Below are 17,113 nucleotides of genomic sequence, written 5' to 3' on the forward strand. Positions count from 1 at the left end.
GGGGAGCCATCTAGTTACTAACTACGGATCCGTAGGTCTACAAAGAACTACTCACGCATCATCGGAGATGCAGGAATGGACATGATGCACCCCTCCGTGATGGTGTCTAGATTGGATCTGGTGTTTCTGGACTCTGCAGCGGCTGTAATTGATTTTCATCGACTCCCCTAGGGTTTTTGGAATATTGGGGGTATTTATAGAGCAAAGAGGCGGTTCAGGGGGCACCCGAGGTGGGCACAACCCACCAGGGCGCGCATGGGCCCCCAGGCGCGCCCTGGTGGGTTGTGCTCCCCTCGGAGCACCCCCCCAGGTGCTTTCTTGGCCCACTGGATGTCTTCTGGCCCAAAAAAATCCATAAAAAGTGTCGCTGCGTTTGGACTCCGTTTGATATTGATTTCCTGCAATTTAAAAACATGTAGAAAACAACAACTGGCACTGGGAACTATATCAATAGGTTAGTATCAAAAAATGATATAAAATGACTATAAAATGATTGTAAAACATCCAAGAATGATAATATAACAGCATGGGACAATAAAAAAATTATAGATACATTGGAGACTTATAGTAACTCATATGTAAATAACATAGTAATATATGTACAACTGAGCCGAAGAGGGTGGGATGAGACTTGTTTGAAAAACACTCTTCGATAACTCGTGTGTGAATAGCATGATAATATACACACAACAGTGTTGATAACTTAGTTAGCCCAGGTCTGACAACTTTTTGGCCCAAAAAAGTTATCGAAACATATCAACATGAGATCTAGTTTTGAAGGTATCGCCACAACAAATTTTTTATGTGAAAATGGTTTCTGTACGATTTGAGTTACAAAACATTTCAGATTTTTTGAATTTTGGTAGAATCTTCCCTAACATTAGCATTTTTATACCCTGATATTTTTTGTGTAAACAACATGATAACTTATGCTCAACTTCCATGATAACTTGCATAGCACATCCTGATAATTTTTTACCCAAAAAAAGACGTCCAAACATACCAACATGGGACCTAGTTTTGAAGATTTAATCTCGGTGAATCTTTTATGTGAAAATAGTTTTCGATCAGACCAACCGGTTGAGCAACAAAACATTTTAAAGTTTTGAAATAGGGAGAATCTAGGATGACATTTTTTTGTCATCTAGTGCATGCATGCATGTGCACATGGGAAGAAAGGTTTGAAGACCATTTCTCATGCCCGGTAATTTTTATGAAAACAGCTTAGTAACTGATGTGTTGCAGACATGATAACTGACGTAGTACATGCCGGTAACTTTGGACCTGGATTTTTTTCGTCGAAACATATTAACATGAGATCTAGTTTCGAAGGTCTCATCGCGAAGAATCTTTTATGTGAAGGCAGTTTTTCAATCCGATGAACCGTCTGAGCTACAAAACATTTTAATATTTCAATTTTGAAAAGAATCTGTTGACATCATCACTTTTGATTCTTCTGCATGCATGTAATTAGGTGCTTCTAATTAACCTAAGTACTTGTGGACATGCATATAGATGCACACATACTAGGCATACATGCAAACTAATTAATTGAATCAAATAGAAATGTGTTCGGATCTGTTGCTTAAATTCAGTATGTTAGGAAGTTAGCACAGTCCTAAACTAAATACTGAAGGTTCTATCCAAGATGGTGTTGGAGGGACAGGTATTGCTTCAAGATCACTTTGGTACCATCATCTTCAGCTCGTGCATGCATTTCTTTCTTATGCAATGATGTGCTGGAACTGGAATGTGATATCTTAGTGATTCGAGAGGGCCTCATGTTAGCTTTGCAATGGAGTAACCTCCAATCTATCTATCTATCTATTATTATATACTTAAGACAGAAGACAAATAAGCGATAACGTTTGTCCAGATATGCTAATATTATTTCCACCGTTTGATTAGAATAATAATGGCTGAGATTTAAAAGATTTTACGTAACATGTTGTTGTTTAGGGACGAGCACATTGAACCGTCACGTGTACACACATATTTGGTAATATATGTAGAAACGACTCTAAATGGATGCCAATTCTTAAAAAAAAACTCTAGATGGATGCCCTTGAAAAAAAAGATTAGATGGATGCAGCCCTCACGCACATACAGCCGTGGTTAATCGCGGCTCCTCATCCAAAAGAAAAATAAATCAATCACGTACGAAGGAAACTATAAAGCAAGGAAGGAAACTACAAAGCATGAGTTTGCGTCCTCTAACACAAAAGGCAATAAACGTACTAGGAAACATCCATGATTGGTCATGGTTTCTTATCCAAAGGAAAAAAAAGTCAATCACGTACATGCAGACATGAAGAAAACTACAAAGAAAACGGAGGAAACTGCAAAATTTCGTGAAAAAGGGAAGGAAACTACAAACAGATCGTATACGATTGCTGGAGAGATCGATATAGCTTTCAAAAAAATGAGAGATCGATATAGCTTTCCAAAAAAAGAGAGATCGATATACATCCATCTCGCCTGAGATGCCGCTGCTTCCGACTAGACTGCATCATCTCGCCCGACCTCCTCGAGCCCTTGGTGTTCGGGAAGCCCACCCCCTTCCATCTGAATCTACGGCGATGCGATGCACGAGACCAAGGAGGAGCACGTGATGTGCGAAATTGCTGAGGAGGAAAAATCCAAGAGAAGAAGGTTGTGTCTTTACCCACCCCCAGCCGCGACGAAATAGCGATATCACGCAGCCATGCTCAGACATAAATTTAGCTGATCTCAGGTAAGGTCCAGGCCACCAACAACTCTTTCTCTTTTCCTGGTCAGATTTGTCCAATGATTTGATCTGAAAGAGGCAACAGGAAATAATTTATTTATCCCTGGATGAGATGGTTTGATATACGCGAATTCTCTTGGTGCAAGCAGTGGTGAATGGCGATACACAGTTGTATTAGGGGCTATGAAGGGCTATGGTACGCAGTCTGCGCTTGCATCCTGCTCTATCCAAGTTCTAGGTGACTACTAAATCCAATGAGCCTTGATTCATTTTTTGTTCGTTTCTTTAATATGGTTGTCAGTAACCAAACAGTTTCTGCAAAGAGAGAAGGTGGCATTTTTTTGATAAAACAGAAGTTTGTGGAGCTATGGCCTAAAATCAGAGACTATGAAACTAATTAATTAGCATTTAGAATAGGTAAAATCTAACTTCAGTTGGTACAAATTCGACCCATTGTCTCATCATGTTTGTTTAGGCGATGTTTTTTCTCCTCTCAAGCAATGAGGACTCAATTTTCCTGCCTGTACATGTACATATGCATATGTCATATTTGATGAAATGCATGGGAGTGCAGGTGTTGAGCTTTTTTATGTGTATGACCATATGCTTCAGATTACTATTTGGTCTGTTGAGCTGTCGGTCTTCTATGTTCACTGAGGTATATTGTCTCACTGGCAGATCTTACATAGATTATTGAATCGTGAATAATCTATTTTGTCCTTCTTTCAATTAGTTTTTCTTATCATTCCAAGCTAACATATTCATAGCCTATCTATTAATGTGCTTATGTTGTTACCTATTTTATCCAGCAGGTTTTGAAGTTACAACTAGATCAGGTGTTAATATGGTCTGCTTATCCATTAAAAGCTAACTACACCTTTTGTCATTCTCTCTACGGAAATGGCTATTATTTGCTTGCAACAACCACGATGATTGATGACCACAAATAAAACAAAGAATAATATCCGGTCAGATACAAGCTATCTCAGTAGTTAATTTTACTTCATAAGATGGTGCATATCGACACTCTTTTATGAGGTGTACGTACGTCTTTTATGGCTTTGTGTTACAAGTCGTAAACCAGGTAAGACATATATGTAATGAGCTATTTATCATAGATCCCAATATTTTGGTTTCCCTCTATATAAATATGCTCATGTTGTTACCTATTTTATCCAGCAGGTTTTGAAGTTACAACTGTATATAGTGTTAATATGGTCTGCATGTTGTTACCTATTTTATCCAGCTGGTTTTGAAGTTACAACTGGATCAAGTGTTAATATCGTCTGCTTATCCATTTAAAGCTAACTACACCTTTTGTCATTATTTTTATGGAAATGGCTATTATTTGCTGGCAAGAACCACGATGATTGGTGACCACAACAAAATGAAGGATAACATCCGGTTAGATACAAGCTATCTCAGTAGTTAGTTCTACTTCAGAAGATGGTGCATATTGGTACTCTTTTACAAGGTGTATGTACGTCTTTTATTGCTTCATGTTAGAAGTCGTAAGCCAGTTAAGACATATATGTAATGAGCTATTTATCGTAGATCGCAAGATTTCAGTTTCCAGCTTTTACAAGATTGTTTCTTTCTTTCTAAAATTAGCACTAAGTCTATCAAATTTGGGACACCAAATCTCTTTGATTCCACTGAAAACATGTTTAATCTATCTAAATATTTAATAGGACATCTCCTTTAATTTTCTGAAGAAATAAACATACATGTGCAAATACCAAATTAGATGCAAGGCATGTATGACGACTTGAAAAGAGTAGGACTAAGAATATGCAAGGCATGCGGGTTCGAGTCCTGGAAATAGACTCTTGCAGAAATGTAGGGAAGGTTGCATATTATAGATCCAAAGTGGTATGATCATTGGCCGAACCCTGCACAAGCGGGAGCGACGTGCACAGGGCTGCCCTTATTTTTTATGCATGACATGGGCTAGAAGGACAACATATCTATTCCATTGTGATGCATGTTTTGAGTTCTATCCTACAAAAAAAAACAATTTTTTATGTATGACATGGGCTAGAAGGACAACAGATCTATTCCATTTTGATGCATGTATTGAGTTCTATCCTACAAAAAAACATAACAATGGAATAACAACGCTATGAAGAGGAGTGAACGAAAGGTGGGTGTTTCCGAAACTACTATTTTTTTTGAAAGGGTGTGTTCAGATGTGGTAATGGTACAAGGTATATGACTCCCCAATGATTTGGCTTAAACCTAGGTGGTAGGTCCACCCAGATGAATTTCTCACTCATATACTTATGTTTGCATAGAAGGCAAAGGGAAAACAGGAAAAACAACATGAGCATGATAAAAGACGACCATCAGTAGTGATAGAGAGAATATTTCAAAAAAAAAGTTTTATGAACAAATAATATGAAGTTTCCGCAAATTTTATATATAATATAGTAATAATTGCACATCATATTAAATAATGTCCAAATATTATATGATGATACTATCTATCAAGGAGCTCTCCCAGTTTAGATACAAACTATCTGTGCTTCTATTTAGCTCTTGGTGAATAATTACTACTCTCTCCGTTCCCAAATATAAGTCTTTCTAGAGATTCCAACAAATGACTATATACAAAGCAAAATGAGTGAATCTACACTCTAAAATATGTCTACATATATCCATATGTTGTTCATTTGAAATGTCTAAAAAGACTTACATTTAGGACGAAGGGAGTATAAAGGTTATTGGTAAGAATAGGACACTGTGTACGAGAAGTGCAACAGGAAAAGTTGGAGACCTACTCACCTACATAGAAGTCCAAGGTCTTGCATGCAAGCCGCCACTTTAGTAACATTTCTGATATGTTGTCAACATATACCCTAAACTATAATATTTCTACCAACTACAATCATTTTACACAAGAGGTGTACCTTCAATATAATAACAATATGAAAACATATATAACATAAAAATACGAGAAATTTTTTGTAAAGAAAACATATATAACATAACAATATGAAATCTAGCCGCGCAAATGCGCGGGTCACGCGCCTAGTTATATACTTAAGACAGAAGACAAATAAGCGATAATGTTTGTCCACATATGCTAATATTATTTTCACCGTTTGATTAGAATAATAATGGCTGAGGTTTAAAAGATTTTACGTAACATGTTGTTGTTTAGGGACGAGCACATTGAACCGTCACGTGTACACACATATTTGGTAATATATGTAGAAACGACTCTAGATGGATGCCAATTCTAAAAAAAACTCTAGATGGATGCCCTTGAAAAAAAAAGATTAGATGGATGCAGCCCTCACGCACATACAGCCGTGGTTAATCATGGCTCCTCATCCAAAAGAGAAATAAATCAATCACGTACGAAGGAAACTATAAGGCAAGGAAGGAAACTACAAAGCATGAGTTTGCGTCCTCTAACACAAAAGGCAATAAACGTACTAGGAAACATCCATGATTGGTCATGGTTTCTTATCCAAAGGAAAAAAAAGTCAATCACGTACATGCAGACATGAAGAAAACTACAAAGAAAACGGAGGAAACTGCAAAATTTCGTGAAAAAGGGAAGGAAACTACAAACAGATCGTATACGATTGCAGGAGAGATCGATATAGCTTTCAAAAAAAAATGAGATCGATATAGCTTTCCAAAAAAAGGAGAGATGGATATACATCCATCTCGCCTGAGATGCCGCTGCTTCCGACTAGACTGCATCATCTCGCCAAACATGAACTGTTGTGCATCTCACATGCCATTTGATGATAAAAGAGAATATGTTGGTTGGCCATAATTAAAAGAAATTGTAGGCACATGCCAATAAAAGAGGATATGATGGTTTGGCTCTGATTAAACAAAATGTAGGCAAGTAAGTGCTAATATAATTAAAGAGAATAAACCCTGATAAAGCAAGGACTACCTAGGGACTACCTGGTTATACGCTGATTATGGCAATGAAATGGGATCACTCAATTAGTAACTCATCTGATTACACCATCGTAGGAGAGAGTGGTCGAAGCAACTATGCCCCGAAGGTCACCCTGCAGTCACAAAATGAGGAGGCAACCATAACCTAGACACGGAGGCGGACCCGGAGGGAAAAAAAGGCACGAGTTGAGTGGTGGCCACCACACCGACCAACCCCACCACTATCAGATCTCACGGGCCAAACATGACCCGTGAGAACACCGCAACCCCTCGCTCTGTCGCTCCACGACTGCAGAGACCGTTTTGATGGACACATCAATTATCTCTCCCGGTACTTCTCGCAAAAAAAAAATCTCTCGTTGCAACGCACAGGCATATGTTCTAGTCTTACAAATATAACATTGACGGGGACTTCGACCGAAACTTAGCAAGACTGTAAAAAATATTAGGAAAACCCTCCATCTCTTGCTTCCTGCATCGATTGATGCACAGCCATCTACTATTATTTCAATATGATGAAGTAGGAAAGTGTACTCGTAGAATCGACCGGACACGTGTGCTCGGTCGAGTCACTCACTAGTGGAAGGTGAGGCCTGCCGCATGGAGCTTGTCGGCGACGATGTCGTCCAGGCGTCGCCATCTCCGGCGTTATGTGGTTGACCCAGTCGCCGGCCACGCCCTTCCTGAACAGCGCGTCACGCGGGATCGGGAGTCCGGCATTCATGTGGCCCGTCTTGTTGGCCTCCAGGGTCTTGAGGTGCCCGAAGCTGCAGAGGTTGACGATGTCGTGGACGACGCCGGCATCCTCCTCCGCGCCGGAGAAAGGCAGCCCCACGAACCGCGGCAGCTCCCGGACGTGGCCGGCGGGGTCACGCAGCAGCTCCTCGTACCGCAGGAAGAGCACGGCGTCCGGCCTGGCCGTGCTGGCGCTCCAATAGCCGGCGATGTGGTCCCACACCGGCCCGTACCCTACCGCGCCGCCGCACACGGACTCGAAGACGTCGGCTAGCGGCAGCTCGGGATGCAGCCGCCGGTGGAAGTGCCACAGCGAGACGACCATGTCCTTGGGCTCCCTGCAGACGTACACGACCTTGCCCGCGCCCCCGGCCGGCATCATGGCCAGCGGCATGTGCGTGTTCATGAGGCGCGGGGACGGCAGCGCCTCGAGCTGGGCCTCCCCGCGGCGGCTGCCGAAGAGGGCCTCCAGGAAAGGGACGCACTGGTGCGGGTTGAGGCGTAGCAGCGGGTGCCCGGCGCCGGCGCGCGGCGGGGTAGGCGCGCCGCGCCATGGTGGCGAACGTGAGGGCGTTGACCCACGTGGTGCCGCACTTGGGGAAGCTGGCGACGACGACGTCATCCCGGCGGGGCTCGAAGCGGCGCTGGAGGGCGACGGCCGCCGGGACGGACCACTCCGGCAGCCAGAAGCCCTCGTAGAGGCGGAGGCTCGACAGGCCCTTGGGCCTCGGCGCGCTCGGCAGGGCGGAGACAAGGTCGTCGGCGTAGGCGTGCTCCTCCGGGAGCTGCTCCGGCCCGCCGGAGCCCAAGCCTGAGCCGGCTTCGACGTCCGCGAAAGGGACGGGGCCGAGCGGAGCACCAGGTGCCTTCGCCATTGACGACGATGTTGAGGAGAGAAGAGTAAGGAGTATGGAGTGGACAGCAGCAGCAGCACTATGACTGCTATCTGTTCTTGCACTCGTTTAGTGAGAGCCTATACAAAATTACAAATGGATAAATAAAGGGAGCATCTAGCTAGACAGCGCACGCGGAGCACGCGCCTCTCGGCGCATCTCACCTACCCTGTGCACAGCGGCGGCGCCAGGAATACGGCAAGCCCCAGGCCACCTTTCATCCACTGTAGCTACAGTAGAAAACTTAACAAAGGAATCGGTCTTCACACCCCAGGCAGCGGCCCAGGCTGCCTGGGCCTGTCTCCGCCGCTGCCTGTGCACAACACACACATGCCGGACAAAAGAGTATGCTGATTGCCATGCATGCACTAGTTTCCTGTACTCTTTGACAGAAGCTGATCCGGCTTAGAGCATCTTGCAAAAATAGGTTCAAAAGCACCTTTTCAACAGATAATGTAGATGTACTAATAAAAATTACATCTCCACCTTTCGAAGATGTAAACTACACCACTTCCACTTCGCGATGCAAATTTGTATCTCCACCTCTAGGAGATGTAAAAACGCAACCGTGCGTCGACTGCCCAACTGTCGTTCATTTGTCTTCCGCGCGACCAGCCGCCGTCCAGCCAACTCCGCCGCTGGCTGAATTCGCACCAAATCGACGCTGCCACCGCTCGCCCGACGGCCACCGGGCCTACCGCGACTTTGCCCCCCATCCCCCGCCGCCCGCCTCGCTGGATCGCTGCCCGCAGCCGCCGATTCACGTTCAGCAGCCGCCGAATCGAAGCATCTCCAGCAAGGTCTGCGATGGGCTAGGCTTCTTCCTAGCCTAGACCCCTCGCCGGAGTACACTACTAGGAAAAAGTCTAGCAGTGGTGCGGGTCTAAGGGCTATCAGTAGCGCGGGGTGCCGCGCTATTGCTACGGCGCTACAGCTAACTTTTAGCAGTAGCGCGTTTTGACCCACGCTACTGATATCTGTAGGTAGCAGTAGCGTCTGTTTGTAAAACTTGCTGCTCGTAATTGCTCGTTGCTGCTAAAGTCACGCCCCTCACTACTGCTATTAGTTTCAGGAAAAAATTCCTGCATATTTCCTTTGTATTTGTACATCGTTATACAAATTTTGATATATTAGCAATTAAGGGATTGTTATATCATTATGATCATGTTGATTTATTATATCATTGGTGAAGGAAACATGGATTAGATTCATGTGACCAAGATTTCTCCCACCTAATGATATAATAACTCAACATGATCATAATAACTCATCATCACATTTATATAAGAACGCATACATCATCATCATCATCATTATAATATCAACCATCATCATAATCATATAGGAACTAGCTCATCATTTGTCGTGGTGGGCGCACGGTTGATGCCAAGGGATAGCTAAAGAGAGGAGGAGGCTCGAGGGCGCTGGTGGGCTCCAGAGGCGAGGTTGGCATGCGTGCGCGCGGGACGCCGGACATACCCAGGTTCGGGGCTCTCCGGAGAGATAACACCCCTAGTCCTGCCGAGTTTGGTTGGATGATTGATAGTACAATGTTGCTCCTGGAGCTGTGTGGAGGAGGAAGGAAGCTGGCCAAGGCTTGGGCTGCTCCTTCTCTCCGGTACTGCTCTTGGGTGGCTAGTTCTATGCTTGCTTGTGCTTCTGTTTCTTACTTTCTGTCTCTCGTCCCCATGTGGGCGTGGGTTCCTGGGGGGTTTTATAGATCAACCCACCCAGGGTTACAATGGTAATATGCCGAGTCGGTGGGTCCGTATTATCGGTGTCCAGGACACCGAGCTGGGTCCCGCTTGTGGGCTTGTGGTTCGCCGGGTTCCCCTAGGCACGGGCCCCGCGTGCCTAGGGGGACTGTGCGCCGTCTTGTCGATCGTCAGGGCGTGGCCGAATCGAGACGTGTACAATGCTCTCCGTCAGGCTGCCGCTTGCTTTCATCAGCGGTGAGGGTGGGAGCACTATTGCCACGCCAGCCTTGGTCAGCGGGTAGGTGAGGGGCACTGTTGCCATGCCCCGGCTGACCACAGGCATGGGTGAAAACACTGTGTCGGTGTCAAAACCGGCGGATCCGGGTAGGGGGTCCCGAACTGTGCGTCTAGGCGGATGGTAACAGGAGAGAAGGGACACGATGTTTTTACCCAGGTTCGGGCCCTCTCGATGGAGGTAAAACCCTACTCCTGCTTGATTGATATTGATGATATGGGTAGTACAAGAGTGGATCTACCACGAGATCAAGGAGGCTAAACCCTAGAAGCTAGCCTATGGTATGATTGTTGTAATGGTTGTTCGTCCTACCGACTAAAACCCTCCGGTTTATATAGACACCGGAGAGGGCTAGGGTTACACAGAGTCGGTTACAATGGTAGGAGATCTACATATCCGTATCGCCAAGCTTGCCTTCCACGCCAAGGAAAGTCCCATCCGGACACGGGACGAAATCTTCAATCTTGTATCTTCATAGTCTTGGAGTCCGGCAGATGATGATAATCCGGCTATCCGGACACCCCCTAGTCCAGGACTCCCTCAGTAGCCCCTGAACCAGGCTTCAATGATGATGAGTCCGGCGCGCATATTGTTCGGCATTGCAAGGCGGATTCCTCCTCCGAATAATCCATAAAAGATTGTGAACACCAAGATAGTGTCCGGCTCTGCAAAATAAATTCCACATTCCACCACAGAGAGAATAATACACACACAGGTTCAATCTGCTGACGTATTTTGTGGCATGACGTCACACCACCACCAAGCCTTTACTTGAATCGTTTTTTATTATACCACCTCAGCGCGTTTAGCGAAGCGGTTTCCTTGGCACGTCTTGTCGAAGTAGAGATCGTGTTCCCCTTATTCCGGGATTCCCATCAATACGGACGTGGGTAACCCAACCGTGCTCGTTGCCATGCCTCCTCTATCGAAGGTGAGTCCCAAACGGTCACGGGGACGGCTCTTGGTATTCTCCTTCTTTATAATGAGACCAAGGCTCGTTTCTTTTCTTCAATCCTCAGTCGAATCTACCCCTCGCCCCGAGTTCCAACACCCAGAGCCCCAGATTCAAGCGCTTCGGACCCTCAACAATGTCCGGCTCCGACCTTCAGGGCCGGTGGATGCCCTCCTCCGTCACGGAGGAGGACGTGCAAAAGCTGAGAGAAGCCAAGTACCTGACTTACGAGATCTCGCATAGATTGCCCGTCGAAGGGCAAGTCATTCCCACCCCAGAGCCCGGCGAAAGCGTCGTGTTTATGTCCCACCTCCGTCGGGGTTTAGGCTTCCTGATGGATCCTTTTGTGAGAGGGCTCATGTTTTACTACGGGTTGGAATTCCATGACCTGGCTCCGGAGTCCATCCTCCACATCTCATCATTCATCGTTGTCTGTGAAGCCTTCCTCCACACTACTCCCCACTTCGGTTTGTGGCTCAAGACCTTCAATATGGAGCCGAAGATGATCGAGGGGCGTCAAGCAGAGTGCGGCGGGGCGATTATAAGCAGAAGGGCCAATGCTCCATGGCCCGAGGGCTCTTTCCAGGAGGAGCTCGGCTTGTGGCAACAGGAGTGGTTCTATATCACCGCTCCTAGGGGCAGCAGGCAGAAGCCGCCGCCCATCTTTCGCTCGGGCCCTCCACAGCGGCTGATGTCGTGGGTCAACCAAGGGCTCAACTGGGGGCCGTCAAAGGACGTACCCCTCCTGCAGGGCCGGATTCGAGACCTCCAAGAGAGGGAGATCAATCTGGTCATGGTGATGCAGGTTATGCTGATTCGGCGTCTCCTGCCCTGCAAGTGTTGCCCCCTCCGCCTGTGGGTATTCAATCCAGAGGGGCCACGAGCTCTCCAACACTTCATGGGTAAGACACCCGTGGCGATGTATAAATTGTTCTTCGGATCACAAGAGATGTGTCCGGAATTGATCGAGGATTCCGGCCTAAGCTGCAATCGCCCAGATGCTCAGGTAAGTGGCACTGTGTCCGGACACACCGTTTGTTTGCGCCTTCTTGAATTTGCCTTTTAACCCATCATCTCTTGAATAGGAGTGGATAGCGCAAGCGAAACTGATACGGTGTCCAGCCCCCCTCCCGGAGACCGTGCCGGATCCCGTGCTGGTCAGGATGCTGAAGGTTGCGCCTTCAGAGGAAGGCGAAGGGGAGAACAGGGACACTGCCGCCTCTACCAAGGAGGCTTTTGAGAAAGGGGGGATCGAGAATCCCTCCTTCCAAGGGGAGAAGAGGACCGCTTCCGAAAACCCGGAGGCCAAGGCCTCGAAGCAGGGGAAGAGATCTTCACCAGAGGGTCCTGCGTCCGGGGAGGCCCCGGCCGTACTATCTCCCCTAAGGAATCAGCCCTCCAGCGAGCCGTAAGTAGAAAAAGGGGGGGTTCTGTAATAAGAGACATCCCTATTTTCGCTTCTGAGGATAACCGAAGTTTTTACCTTGTAGTTCGGATCTCCGTCCTTCTCAGATGAGCTCGTCTTCGGGGGACCTTCGTCCGGAGATGATGGAGAGCGAGACGCCTCCATCTGCCGCACCGTCGGATAGGGCGGACGAACCTGAGGTGTCATCACGGAGGGTATCCCCGAGTTCGGCAGGGCCGGAGAGTTCGGCACCAACTGGTGTGCGGCCGGGGGAGCTGAAGGATCTGCTTGAGAGGGCGTCTATCTCAGAAGGTCACCGTACATTGATGAGTATGGTGATTGGAAGAATTTCGTCCGCCGAAGGCGGGTTGCATGATGCCGTCAGGAGTTTGCTGGCGGGGTTTGAGGTACGTAAAAATGACATACCTTTTGATAGTTTTACACATAAAGTGCGCCCTGTATAGATAGTAGCCCCTGAGACTCGGTAGGATGTCGAGAGCGACATCGTGCCGAGGATCAAAATCGTAGGTATTGATTTTCGCCTTTCCTATGCAGGTGGTGGATGGTCCGGTGGCCAGCCGGACTGATGGAGTTGCCGAACTAAAGCGGCAACTTGACGTTGCGGATGCGGACATCGCGCTGGTCAATAAGCGACTTGACGAGTCACAAGGTAGGTTTTTTCTCCGCGGTCACCTAGTAAGGGAGCCGAGGCCCATTCCTTACAACATGTGTGCTTAATGCAGATGGTGCCGCTGCTGTGGAGAGCCTTCGGGCAGAACTTGCTCGAGCCAAGTAGCAGGCCAGAAGGAGTGATGCGGCTGCCTCGAGGGCGTCCGAAGAGCTAGAAGCCGTGAGGGCTACTCACTGCCGAAGCAGGGAGGAGATGGCCGAAATGGCCGTGAAGGTGAAAGATGTTACCGATCACTATGAGGTTCTTGAAAAAGAACGCCGAGCGGAGCAAGAAGACCTGGCGAAGGCCACCGCCGAAGCCAAGGATGCCCGTTCTGCAATGAGGGCTATAAAGGAGGAGCTGCGACAGGCCGGAGATATTGTGGCTGGCAAGCCCTTTCTGCTGCGCAGGAGGTTTACAGATCCAAAGTACGCTCAGCTTGGCCAGCTGTGGGGTCCGGAGGATCCTTATATGGACTTAGCGGCGAGTGCGGCAGATGCTGTTGTGCACTTCCGAAGTCAAAAGGATCACGAGATGGAAGAGCTTTTTTGGTCTCAATTCCATAGTCCGGAGCGTTCACTTCCGCTGACCGATCGGCTGGCTGAGTGGGCCGAGCTAAATAGATTGTCCGGACTTGCCATGACGGATATCGTGGCTCGTGTCTGGCCGGATAGGCCCAAGCCGAAGAGTTATTTTGGCTTATTGCAGCAATTCCTTGGGGCGGTGCCGCATATAAAGGCGATGAAGCGGTCGGCCTGCATAGAGGGTGCGCGGATGGCCCTCGCCCGTGTGAAGACACACTGGACGGAAATGGATGCCACTGTTGTTGCGACCCGGGGTTCGGACGAGAGTCGGTTACCCGTCGAGCACTACTTTGGGGAAGTTCTGCGTGGTGCTCGTGTAATAGAGTCGCAGTGCTCAAAAAATGTCATGTTCAAATGATCTTTATGGTTTTGTAAAATAATGTTTATAATATAAGCGCTTTTTGTACTTGTGCGTTCAAGTATTGAAACATCTCCTTGTGCGGCCGTTAATGTATACTTGTGTATAACCTGAAAGATGGCAGTCTTCGGCTTCAGCCCCCACGCACATGGTGCGGGGGTGTTTGCGAAATAGCGCATTTTCACACTTAGTCCCATGTCTTGGTCCTGTGAAGCAGGTGGTAGTGTAGCAAACGAGGCAACCGGACTATAATGCTTTATCACTTTCACTTAGCCATAGGAGTTCGAAGGTGGGGCTACGATATAGCCCCTAGGGGCACCGCGCTCTCCAGATTTGGGGCGCGTGTGTGCCTGACCGAGCAGCGGTCCTTCGTCAAGGCGGAGGAATTCTAAACATTTCGGAAGTCGATCGAGTGGTTGACCGGTCTCTCGCTACATCATGACAGTCAGTTTTCGGCTTTCTCTACTGAGGTGCTCACCCGGCCGAACCGGGGCACAATCGCAGTAGTTCTCCTGGTGCCGCGTTACCCGATGATACGGAACGTAAGGCAGCAAAACACAGGAGCCGGGCAAACCCAACATTTGACCAAAGACATGATTCGGAGCTGATGCATATAAGGCCTAACTCGAGACGTCGAACACTCCCTGAGGTGTTCGGTCTTTATGATGACGGATAGATCAATGCCCTAAGCCCCTAGTGTCCAGGTACGCGCAAGATCCTCTGACGCGGCCGATGCCAAAATGTCAGCCTCCTCTCTGGTTATGATTAGAAACCAGGGGATGCAAAGCAACAAGAGACAGTAAAAAAGGTTTACGCAGGGTCTTAATCTGAAAAGAATCCTTGCAACGGGTCCCTACTGCACGTCTGCGCCTGTGTCTCCGTTGTGCTGTATCCTGGACGGGTGTAACATGCCATTCATCTGTAAAAGAGAGGAACTTAGTTTGAAAAGAAATCGTGTTAAAAATGTATTTAAAACAGAGCATGAATAAATGAATAAAGTTGAGCTTTTGTTGGCTTCTTATTGCTCATACACACAACCCCTTGTAAAGGGGTGTGTGGCTAGGGAGCCCCTAGTTTATTTATGCCGGACTCGTTCTAGCCGTGTCTGTGGTCTTGAACGACCTTCTAATGAGATGATGCCGCGTGGACCGGGCAAGTGTAAGAGACGCGTAGTGTGGTATTGCATTAAAGCGGACAAAAGCTTCACGTCCCAATAGTGCTTGATGGCTACTTTTGAATGGGGCGACATGAAAGATTTGCTTTTCGCGTCGGAAGTTGTCGGGTGACCCGAACACAACTTCTAGTAGTAAGGAGCCCGTGCACTTGGCGTAAGGGCCTGGCGTCACTCCTTTAAAGGAAGTGCGGCTATGTCGAATTTTAGTACGGTCTACCCCCAACTTGCGGATTGTGTCCGGATATAGCAGGTTTAAGTCGCTGCCGCCATCCATTAGGACTTGTGTAAATTGCAGTCCGTCGATTATAGGATCCAAAATCAGAGCAGTCCATCCTGTGTTTCGGACGCTTCTGGAGAAGTCCAGGTGGTCGAAAGTAATTGGTTTTGACATCCAATCTCGGGGTTCCGCTGGGGTGGACCGTGCGACACGTACTTCAGCGAGTGTCGTGCTGTTGTTCCGTGGTATCACATGAAGTGAGTTTACTGTTTTGACTTCTTGTGGGAAAGTCTTTTGTTTTCCCGCGCTCCGCTGGTGGGGTTCGTCATCATCCTCGCTTGGCGCGTCGAGCCCCTTGTGTTCGGCGTTGAGTCGGCCGGACTGTTTGAAGACCCAACAATCTTGGTGGGTGTGGTTTGCGGGCTTCCCGGGTGTACTGTGGATTTGACATATCCGATCCAAAATTTTGTTTAGGTTGGATAGCTCATCACTGTTGTCCTTAAGGGGCAGTGTTTTGTTGTTCGGCCGCGAGTTTTTGAATCCGGCGTTAACCGCCGTGCTCTTTGGGCTCTTTTCTTTATTTCGGCGCTGGTCCTTTCTACGCCGTGATTTTCCGTTTCCATCTCTGATCTCGGATGTACTCGGGTCGCTGGTGCTGCACCTTGCTAGCCAGCTGTCTTCCCCCGCGCAGAAGCGGGTCATGAGGCTTGTTAGCGCGGCCATTGTTCTCGGCTTCTCTTGGCCGAGGTGCCTGGCGAGCCATTCGTCTCGGACATTATGTTTAAAAGCTGCTAAGGCTTCGGCGTCCGGACAGTCGACTATTTGGTTCTTTTTGGTGAGGAACTTGTTCCAGAATTTGCGCGCTGATTCTCCGGGGTGTTGGGTTATGTGACTTAAATCGTCTGCATCCGGAGGGTGGACATAAGTCCCCTGAAAATTTGCTCTAAACGCGTCCTCGAGCTCTTCCCAGCTTCCAATGGTATTTTCTGGGAGGCTTTTGAGCCAATGCCTGGCTGGCCCTTTGAGCTTGAGGGGTAGATATTTTATGGCGTGGAGATCATCTCCTCTAGCCATATGTATATGCAGGATGTAATCCTCAATCTAGACTGCGGGGTCTGTTGTTCCGTCGTATGCCTCTATGTTTACGGGCTTGAACCCCGCTGGAAATTCATGATCCAGCACCTCATCGGTGAAACATAGTGGGTGTGCGGCGCCCCTGTATTTGGGTGTGCCGTTATCTTCGAACACTCGGCATGTTGTGTTGCTTCCTGGGGCCCTCTTCTTTGGCCCATAAATGGATCTGACCGGGCCATCCGTTTTGCGAAGATATTTATGTGTGTCATGTGCTTGGTTATGTGCGGCGCCGCTTGCCGCTCCTGGCCTACCTTCTGGTCGTCTATCCGGCCAGGCGGCCTCTTTGCTTTTTAATTGTGGGGGCTCTACGGCCTCCTCGTCGAATTTGGACAGCAGCTTGCGCTTCG

The 17,113-nt window shown here is 47.7% G+C and overlaps 1 pseudogene; it reads right to left on the minus strand.

The window, feature by feature from the left end:
* Window positions 1-7,013: 7,013 nt before the first annotated feature.
* LOC119289683 lies at window positions 7,014-8,289 on the minus strand (annotated as a pseudogene).
* Window positions 8,290-17,113: the final 8,824 nt, after the last annotated feature.

The sequence above is a fragment of the Triticum dicoccoides genome, chromosome 4A (genome assembly GCF_002162155.2).
Source record: "Triticum dicoccoides isolate Atlit2015 ecotype Zavitan chromosome 4A, WEW_v2.0, whole genome shotgun sequence".
Classification (NCBI taxonomy): Eukaryota; Viridiplantae; Streptophyta; class Magnoliopsida; order Poales; family Poaceae; genus Triticum; species Triticum dicoccoides.